Source organism: Onychomys torridus, chromosome 2 (genome assembly GCF_903995425.1).
Source record: "Onychomys torridus chromosome 2, mOncTor1.1, whole genome shotgun sequence".
NCBI classification, from domain to species: domain Eukaryota; kingdom Metazoa; phylum Chordata; class Mammalia; order Rodentia; family Cricetidae; genus Onychomys; species Onychomys torridus.
Genome location: NC_050444.1, coordinates 41,308,367 through 41,318,601, shown reverse-complemented (window position 1 = coordinate 41,318,601; position 10,235 = coordinate 41,308,367).

Genomic DNA, 10,235 nt, shown 5'->3' with positions numbered 1-10,235 from the left:
CTTCCAAAAATGATGATGAATCCTTATACATGAATTACATCTGATAGCTAGTTCTATGCAATGAGTTATGTATTTCAATGAAAAAATATATTCACTCCAATGTTTGGGGTGGGTTTCTGAAATGTGGTTATTACAGCAGCCCTACCCCCTCTTCTTCCTCCTCCTTCCCCTCTTCATACCCCCTTTTCCTTTTAAGTAGTGTCAGGCTTCTTCAGCCAAAATACTTTCTAAGTCCCCCAAAATTACATGATAAATTAATATTACTAAATACATTTTTCTAATACATTTTTACCTAGGCAAGATATTTCCCTGACTTCTTTTTAAATTACATGCAGCAGAAACTTAGACCTTTCTAAATTTAAACCTCTGCTGAGATATTACAAAATGCACACAATCCCAGCACAGCAGTTGGGCAGGTTCTTCTTATAAGCTCTCATTTCAAAATAGGCTGTGTGAGGCCATCAGACCATGGGATGTCTTCTGATCTATGTCATCACATAGGTAGAAAACCTAGACAGCAAATGGACATTCCACCATCTGTGGGCTCACTGTAGGACTTGAGACTTCCTGTCTATTAGATACAGCACAGTGCTATGCCATTGTGAGACAGATTCCTGCACAATGGGGAAGATGTCCTCTTCTGTAAAATACTGGAGACAGCTGGCCATCTGCACCTACAGACTTTCTTTATGATTTCAAACAATTATGGATGAAAATCACAAAAATGGCTGGGGAGAAGGCTCACTGGGAAAAGCATTTGCTGTGCAAATGTGAAAACTAGAATAGGGGACCCAGCACCCTTATAAATGCTGGGCTGGTGTGTGTAGTGGTCCACTTGTAATCTCAGCACAAGGAACACAGAGACAGGACATTCTCAGAGCAAACTAGCTAGATAGACAGCCAAATTGGGGAGTTTTAGATTTATCAAGAGACCTTAATCTATGTATATAATGCAGAGAGCTATTGGAAGACAACTGTCAACTTTTGGCCTCCACACATATGCACACACTGCAAAAAATATACTCACCACTACACAAAAACATATACAAAATATTCTATCTATGTTGAATATGTGTATGCATTTTTGTTGTCATAATCCATAAACTATTCAGTATTATAACAGTTTTCAAAGCAATAACATAGTAGTAGAGCTATATCACTTCACATAAAGAATCTGAGCATCTGAAGATTTTGGTGCCTGTGGTTATCCTGTGACTACTGATCCACAGATATCAGGGGATGAACATATGAGTCTAACTATATTATATATACAAAATTAATCATTACCGACCCTGAACTAGATCCCTTCCTCAAAATGTATACATCCAAGTCATATATCTCTGAGCAATGTAATGAGTTTTTTAGTGCTCTGAACAATGTCAAACTAGTTTTTCAAGGCTGCCATAGTAAAATACCACAGTGCTACATAATTTAAAATAACAAGGATTTCTTGTTTTAAAGTCCCACAGCCACAGCCTAGAAACCTAAACCAGGGTTTCACTGTGGCCATGCTCCCTCTGAAACTTGCTCAGGAAGTCTTCCTTGCCTCTGTCCAACTTCTAATGGTTTCCAGACAGGTTTTGTTGTGCTCTTTTGCTGGTGGTTTGTGATTCTTATCTGCTCTTCTTTTCACTTGAGGTCTTCTTCATGTGGCTTTGTCTGTACATAGCTGACTCCTTATATTGATACAAGTTATACTGGACTATGGATCCACACTCTTTTTTTAAGAGACTTTCTATTCATTTTACATAGCAACCACAGATCCCCTCTCTTCTCTCCTCCCACCCCGACAGCATTCCCCACCTCATTCTCATTTCCTCCAAGGCAAGGTCTCCCATAGGGAGTCAGCAGAGCCTGGTACATCTTCTTGAGGCAGTTCCAGGCCCCTCTCCCTGCACCAAGGCTGTGTAAGGTGTCCTGCCATAGCCACTGGGCTCCAAAAAGCTGGCTCATGCACTAGGGACAGGTTCTGATCCCACTGCCTGGGGCCCCTTAAACAGTTCAAGCTAAACAACTATCTAGTCCATGCAGAGGGCCTAGTCCAGTCCATGGGGGCTCCATAGCTATTGGTCCACAGTTTATGAGTTCCCACTAGTTTGGTTTAGTTGTCTCTACATTTCCCATCATGATCTTGATGTTCCTTGCTCAAATAATCCCTCTTCTCTTTCATCGGCTGGACTTCTGGAGCTCAGCCTGGTGCTTGGCTGTGGATCTCTGCATCTGCTTCCATCAGATACTGGCTGAAGGCTCTATGATGACAGTTAGGATATTCATCAATCTGATTACTGGAGTAGGCCAGTTCAGGCACCCTTTCCACTATTGCTAGGAGTCTAAGTTGGGGTCCACACCCTTCAGGGAACCCTTATTACATTTTGTATTCATAGATCCTGCCAACTGAATTTAAAAGAGTTGGATAAAAACATTTTCATGCACAGAAATTTCTTGTCAATATTGCTTAAACAATACAGTATGAATCTTTACATAGTGTTAACTAATATGAGTAATACTGAGGTGACATAGTAGGGGTTGTGTATATATTACATGCAAACATAAGGGACTTGAAGATTTGTTGATTTTCATCTGTAGTTGGAGTTCAATGTCTATTTTTTTGTAGACAGTTTACTTTGTAATCTGGGGTGTTGAAGTTTTGATTGCATTAATCCAAGTATCTTTTATGGTGCCCTTTGTTGGAAATATAAATATTACAATGAAAATGTTACTGAAAAGTGGTTAAATGCTAAGTAACTGATCAAGAAGAAAAATGCATAAAACCAACATTTTTGTAAATCAAAACATTTTTTTAACTTTTGGAAAGAAAACACCAGATTAGTTTTCACATCAGCTTATGAAGAGGAATGAACCTGGGGATATGGCGGGCTTTCTTTGTGGGCTTTCTTACTAAACATTTGCCCATACAAAAAGCTTGATGTCTGGGCTTTCTGAAAAAAGGAAAACAGCCAAAGCATGTGTGCTATAGACTATTCCCTGCCTGACACTCAGTGGTGACTGTGGAGAACTGCAGCTTTTGACCTGTGGGATTACAAACGGAGAACTTTGTGAAGGAAAAGCAAGCCTGTGGGAGTTACTGTTCTTCATATTCACAGAATACTTGTCTTGTTTAAAACCTGAATGGAGTACCAAGAGCTGACCCCAGAGAGCCGAAAGACGGACCATGGAAGCATGGCCCCGTTAGTATGTGATGACTGTTACAGGAAACAGAAACACATTCTCCCATCCAGGCATGTAAAGACACTTCACTTTCCTCACCTGAAGCTTTCACGGACAGTGTAATGAAAATCAGTGCAAGGGGGTAAAATTGTGGCAAGAACTTAACAAAAACAGCAACCCAAAGAAGACTATTAACTGACACTATATTTGTGGAACCCGTTTGATAAATCCAAATAAAAAAAATCAAATCACCTCTTATTTCTTCAGTAAAATACATCTAGGATCTGTGTAGAAAAATGAATACATCATTTTTAGCAGAATCGGGGGCACTACAAAGACTGTTAGGAAGAAATTTTCTTTCCAGTTAAATTTGTAGTGAATTAATGATATGTAAGAATATTTATATTAAAGAATTTTTTTCTCATGTGTATGGTACATACCCAGGGCTTTCGTATAGCAGGATAATGTTCCTTACTATAGTATACTCATAAAGCCTCATAGATTTTTAACAATAACAAAGAAACATAACAAATTTAACCAAAATTGTGTAAGAAAAAGTTTATATAAATTTTATAGTGCAAGAAAATAATTCTACCGTGCTATACATCAAGATATTAAAAATGGTTTTACCTAGGGAGTGTGATGAGAAAAACTCTGTTAATGAAGACGAAGAAAATCATCAGATGTCTCTTATCCCATCACTCTGAAGGCTGAGGCAGGGGAATCATGAGGCCAATGCCAGTTTGGTCTTTCTTGCAAAAATGTAAGGAAGTAAGGACATATGGGGCATAGAGAGAGGTCGTTGTACTCACAAAGAAGCACCAGAGAAACCAGGAAGGTTAAACACAGAGTTGTATCTTCAAATGAAGCTATGTATAACCTGTTTTCTGCCCAGAAGGCTGGAAAGGGATGTGATTAATAGCTAGTGATCTCTGCCCTATCTGCCAAGGCCACACATCTGGCTCCCCCAGACTTTTGTGTTTATTTGAGTCATTCCCCTCAGACCCTTATCTTGAGCATAGTTTCTCAGTCAATAGAACCCATCTCTGTGGGCGAAGTCATATGTACGTTAACAAACGGGAGAGGGATGATTAACAGCCTGGTGACATTTGCTCTATACGTATGACTGAAACCACACCATATCCTCCCCCATACCTTTACGATTTCAATATACAGAACCTGTCTTTGTGAGAGAGGTCACATGTACTTTGCAAAGAGTTTTGACACAGCCATGCCTTGAGCTTTGTTGTACATATGGGATTGACGTGATTATCACCAGGAAACTTTTTTCCAAATTGTGCTATACTTAAATATGCCTAAAAGAAACTGCACAGGGTCAGACCCAGAAGTTTGAACCAACATTGGATACTAAGTTGTGTTGAATTGGACTTTCTTGTCTCATGCAAGTCAACACTGCTGGCTGTGGTGGTCACAGAGACCCCAGATGCCCCACAGAAAGAGGGAGAAAGGGTTGGAAGGAGAGAGAGAAGAGGTAAACTCAGTTAAAATGCAAGAGCTTAGAACCACCAAAGCATAGCAGCTAAATGGAGAGGAGAGACTGAGTATTGAGACAAGAAGCATAAACCTCATTGGAGTGCTTAGTTCTAAGTGTAAAAAAAGAGACATGAATCCTGATCTAGGATTGAAGAGGCAGCGAGAAGGTGGAAACCACAGAACATTTGATGAAGACATGGGAATTCAGCCTTCTCAACTTATTACTTAGATTTTTCTTCCCATTTATTTTTTAATCCAGACTCCCAACTGGACATGTGGAGTGAAGTAGCCCTCTCTTCCCCTTGATGCCTGAGGTCATAGACTTCTATCACAGCCATAGAAACCCTAACTAAGACAGGACCTACAGGTGCAGAGGCCAGCCACATAGCCATAAGGTAGGAGAAGAAAGGGCTGCCAAAGCTTCCAAGGGAGAAGTCAGGTATTGTCAGAAAAAGCTGGGATTGTGTTCAAGCTTCATACTTCAGGGAGCAGGTAGCAAAATCCAATGTTTACCCAAAGCCAACAGAAACTTGGAATTATTTAAAAATAGAAAATAGAAACAAATCATTGGATGTTGATAGAAGGCAAAGGAGCTCGTGTGTGTGTGTGTGTGTGTGTGTGTGTATACATAGGTACTTAAGTGTATGTGGGGGGTGTTCATGTGTGTATAGGCATACATACATGTACATGTGTAAATGTATATGGGTATACACATGTGTGTGTTTATGGGTATGTGTATACATGTGTGTATGTATGTGTATATGTGTATATGCTATGTGCATGGTTTTGTGTACATGTGTGTGGGGGCACATTTATGTTTGTGTGTATATGTGTGTGGGTGCACATTTATATATGTATGTATGTGTGTATGATTATACATGTATGTATGTGTGTATATGTGTGTTGAATATAACTGCATGTATGCATGTTATACATGTGTTTATCTGTGTATATGTGTGTTTGGGTGTCTTGTGGTGGGGCTTTGCTCCCACTTCTTCTCTGTGCTGGAGTTTATCTGGCTTAAGTTTGTGTTGTACATATGTCTCTACACATCTTCAATTCTGCGTACCTTTCAGAGATGATTCATAAACATCTAATTCTAAATTTCATGGATATATATTCAGAGCCTCCCTTGTTTACCTGGTTCTGAGTTTTGTTTTGTTTTTCTTGTTTTATTTTATTTTGGTTTGAGTTTGGATCTTTTATTTTGTATTGTTTGTTTTAGTTTTTGTTCAGTTCATTTGTTTTTAATTCTATTGGTTCTTTGAGAATTCATATAAGTATGCCATGCATTTTTATTTTAAAATTTTATATAATGTATTTTGATCATATTCTTTCCCTTCCACCAACTTCTCTTAGATCCTCCCTCCCCACTAATCCAACTTCATGTTCTTTCTCTTGAAAACAAAACAAACAACAACAGAGCCATACACAAAATCATCGAGTCCCTTTTGTGTTGGCCAATGACTCCTGAACATAGGACCTACCCTGGAGTGTGGCTGATACACCTGATGTTATTCCACCACAGCAAAGTAATTTCCCTTCTCCCAGCAGCTATTAATTGCAAATAGCTTCTTGGATGGGGTGGGACTTTTTGTCCACTTCTCTGTTCTGGGTTTTTGTCTGGGTTGAACTTGTTCAGGTCTTACACATGTTGTCACAATCTCTGTGAGTTCATATGTGCATAAATCCTATTGTGTCTAGAAAATACTATTTCCTTGGGATTGTCCATCACTTTCTTTCTTTCACTTCTTCCACACAGATTCCTTAGCCTTGAGGGGAGGAGTTACATAAAGGTGTGGTAGTTAAGGATGAGTATTCCAAAGTCTCCCACTCTCTGCATATTGCCCAGTTCTGGGTCTCTGAGTTATTTACCATTAAGTTCTATCACCTGGAATAGTTATGCCTTTACCCAATAAGTTTCCAGTGAGCGTCTGAACAATCCCAAGAGATTGAAGGAGAAATAGGAGGTCTAGGGTTTGTAAACAATATATAAATAAGTAATCTAGAAGGTCTAGAAGAAACACTAGAAACCTACTCATGTATTTCATAGTCATTCAATAAGCATTTACTGAGTCCTAACTTTGATCCAGATTCTTTTATTAGGGGCTAGGGCTAAAGATGTGAAGACAGAGTGGCTATCTTCATAGAACTTACTGTGTTTGGGGAGCCATAGGGCTCCTGGACCAGTGATTTTTGCCCAATCTGGCTCTTTGTCCAGTGTATTGATAAAGAATTCTGTCTGTTCCTACCCAAGGTATGATGTAGTCTCACATTTAGAAGCTTCAGTCTTTGCTTATATATCCTCCCAGTTAACAATAACAGAAGTCAAAATTTAATTTACTCTATTGTATGCTGAGTATTTTTGCTTTACATATGTAAATGTATCCATTTTACTCAAAAACCTTAAGATAAGAGAACTATTATCTCTAATTTAAGAATGAAGAATATTATTGCTGAGTGTTTTGTTCCTAATTATAGGTTCTGTCTGAAGCCAAGAGAATATTATTTCTAGAATAATCCTACTCTACTTTCTAGAAATGTCTGTGTCTTTGCTCTGACTATAAGATCACACACCTATGGTCACTAGCCACTTTCTGGAATTCAGTTGTTACTCTTAAATACATATGTACTTCCAGTGATTTCCTCAGAAGGTTCCATATCTAGCTAAATTATCAGCCTTCTGAGAAAGGTCTCAAGCTTTTCAGGAATACAAGATCACCTACCCCAAGGAAAACTCAGACTTCGTTTTGCAAATACTTTCAAGAATTTCTAAGGACTAATAGTTGTAGTTCTCAACCTCTGTTGTCATTACAACCTGTCTTAGTTACTGGTCTCTTGCTGGTTCTATTGCTATTACCAGGAAAATATACAAAAGAAAGCATTTAATTGGGGGCTAGTGTACAGCTTCAGAAAGTTAGTCATGGCAGGAAGCATGGTAGAAGGCAGGCAGGCATGGTGCTAAACTTATGTTTAATCCGCAAATTGAAGGCAGAGAGATCAAGACTTGGCCTGTCATGGTCTTTTGAAACCTCAAAGCCCACCCCCAACTAGTCACCTTTTCCAATAAGGTCACACTTCCTAATCCTTCTCAAATAGTTCTACCAACTGGGTACCAAGTATTCAAATATACAAGCCTATGGGGCCATTCTCATTCAAACTACCACAAAATATCTATTCTTCTATTTAATTGTATATTTAAATAAGCATTTAATAGAAATTCATTCTACTTTACTGGCTCTTCAGGAAAGTGGAAGCACAACAAAGAAAAGCCTGAAATTTATTTTCAATCATCAGTTGTTCTATTGCCTTTGTCTGTGTGCTATCCGGGCAGGAGCTCAGGTAGCTGCTATGTAGTTGAAGATTTTTTCTTTAATTGGTAAGTCCCCTCTATATATGTAATCTATAAATATATTTACATCCCAGACACAGTTTTACTTCCCTCCTCTTGTTCCAGTCCCTCTCCCCACCCTCCTCTGTTTCCAGTCTCGCAGTCCACTCCTCAGCTTCTGTTTAGGAAAGGGCAGATCTCCTATGAGTATCAACAAAACATGGCATATCCGCAGTAAGACTAGCACCTTCTCCTGTATTAATCCAGTATGAGGAGTAGGGTCCCCAAAGCCAGCAAAAGAGTCAGAGACAGTCCTTGTTCCCACTGCTAGGGGTCCCATAAGAGGACAAAGCTATACAACTGTCACATATTTGCAGAGTGCCTATATTAGTCCCATGCAGGCCCCCTGGTTGTCAATTCAGTGCCTGTGAACCGTGATAAGCCCAGCTTAGTTGATTCTGTGAGTTTTCTTGTGGTGCCCTTGACCCCTCAAGATCCTACAGTCCTTTTCCCCCTTCTGCAGGATTTTCCAAGCTCTAGCTAATGTTTAATTGTGGATCTGCATCTGTTTCCAACAGTTGCTGGATGAAGTCTCTCTGATGATAATTGGGCTAAGAGATGGCCAGTTCAGGCTATGCATCTGCTATTGTTAGGAGTCTTACTGGGGTCATCCTTCTAGATTCCAGGGGGATTCCCTTGCTCCAGGGTTTTACCTGACCCTGAAATGCCCCCCTTTCCAGTAATCTCTTTCAGTACTCTCCTCCTCTGCCCGCACCCAAGCTGATCACTCATGTTCCCATCCCTCAGTCCACTCATGAAATTTCTTCTATTTCCCCTTCCCAGGGAGATCTGGGTGCTCCACATGAACCCTCCTTGTTACCTAGTCTCTCTGGATCTGTGGGTTGTAACATAGTTTCTTGTATAATACTAGAGGGACCAGCCTTAATATTATATATCCCAGGGGCTCAGGAGAAAGAAATACTAATGGCAAGGACTATTTTTAGGAAATAGAATCTCAGCACACCAAGCTCTATAGTCCACTTGCTTTAATTCCTCTGGGATAACATCCTATATACACAGCTTCAGTTCTGTTCTCGTGCCTAGCTCCTTTCTTGCCTGATTTCTCTCTATACTTATCTATTGCTCCCTCTAAGTCCTATCTTAATTCTCTCATCTTAATTCTGCCTCACCTAGGGCCTTTTCAGCTTGTTCTTACCCAGCTAGTACTTCCCATCTGGCTCTTCCTCATCTTCCATCACATTCCTCTAGTCCTCTCTTCTAGTCCTTCAATCTAGTTCTTCCCCATCTCAGTTTGTTCCTTTCAAGTTCTTACTCATCTAGTTCTTCCATTCTCTTTTCTCTTCTCTGTCCCTTATGCCATGGAAGTCCTGGTATGTAAAGCCAGGCTTCCAGGGTCAAACAGAGGGGTGATAAGAATCACACTGAGAGGCAATAACCATTAATTATCATTTGCAACCCCAAAGGGAAGTAACCTATGGGGAAATGAATTAACTAAAGGCTAAATTCAGGTAATATCTAAGAAGAGGGAATCTTATGTGCTCAACTATAGTCTTAAACTTGGTTAGTAGAAAATGTTAAGAATCTATAAGTTGCTAGGTCAATGGGAGAAAATAAAATTGTCTTCTTTTTTCCTGTGGCTCCTATCTGTCCAAGCTATCTGCTGTTTTTTTCTACAGGGTGGGGGAAAGTGTGCTCAGTCGCTAGGCAAACTGTGTACAGCTAGATGCTTCTGGTGATAGTTAAAGGGAGATCTGGAACTAGAGGTAAGGTTTGGGAAAGGAGGAAGTAAAGCTTAGTTCGCACATCCACCAGGCCTTCTCAAACCGGCAGTCTGGATGCTTAAGTCTGTTCTTAGAAAGTACAGAGGTATTTCTGATAAGTTACTTTCCTCCATCTGGGGGTAGACCTGGCCAGATGCTGCCAGTGATGATAATTACAGGGAGGCTTGACCTGGGGTTCTGGCTGAGCATAGCTATCAGTGCAGAGGGTTATCCAAATATTCCTAGAAGTGGTTAGGTAAGGAGTTAGAGGTCTATAAGTTAGTAAGGCTGTAAGAAAGGAGGGTCTGGGCTGAATTGTGTAAAGCTATTACTTAATGTCCACCTGACCTAGGTGGTGTCTCCTTGTGGAATTTACCCTAAATCAGGGGACATTCATGTGGACTATTATTACTGCTAGTCCTTGAAAGTGGCTAAGGGAGATATCTGATTCCAGAGAAAGC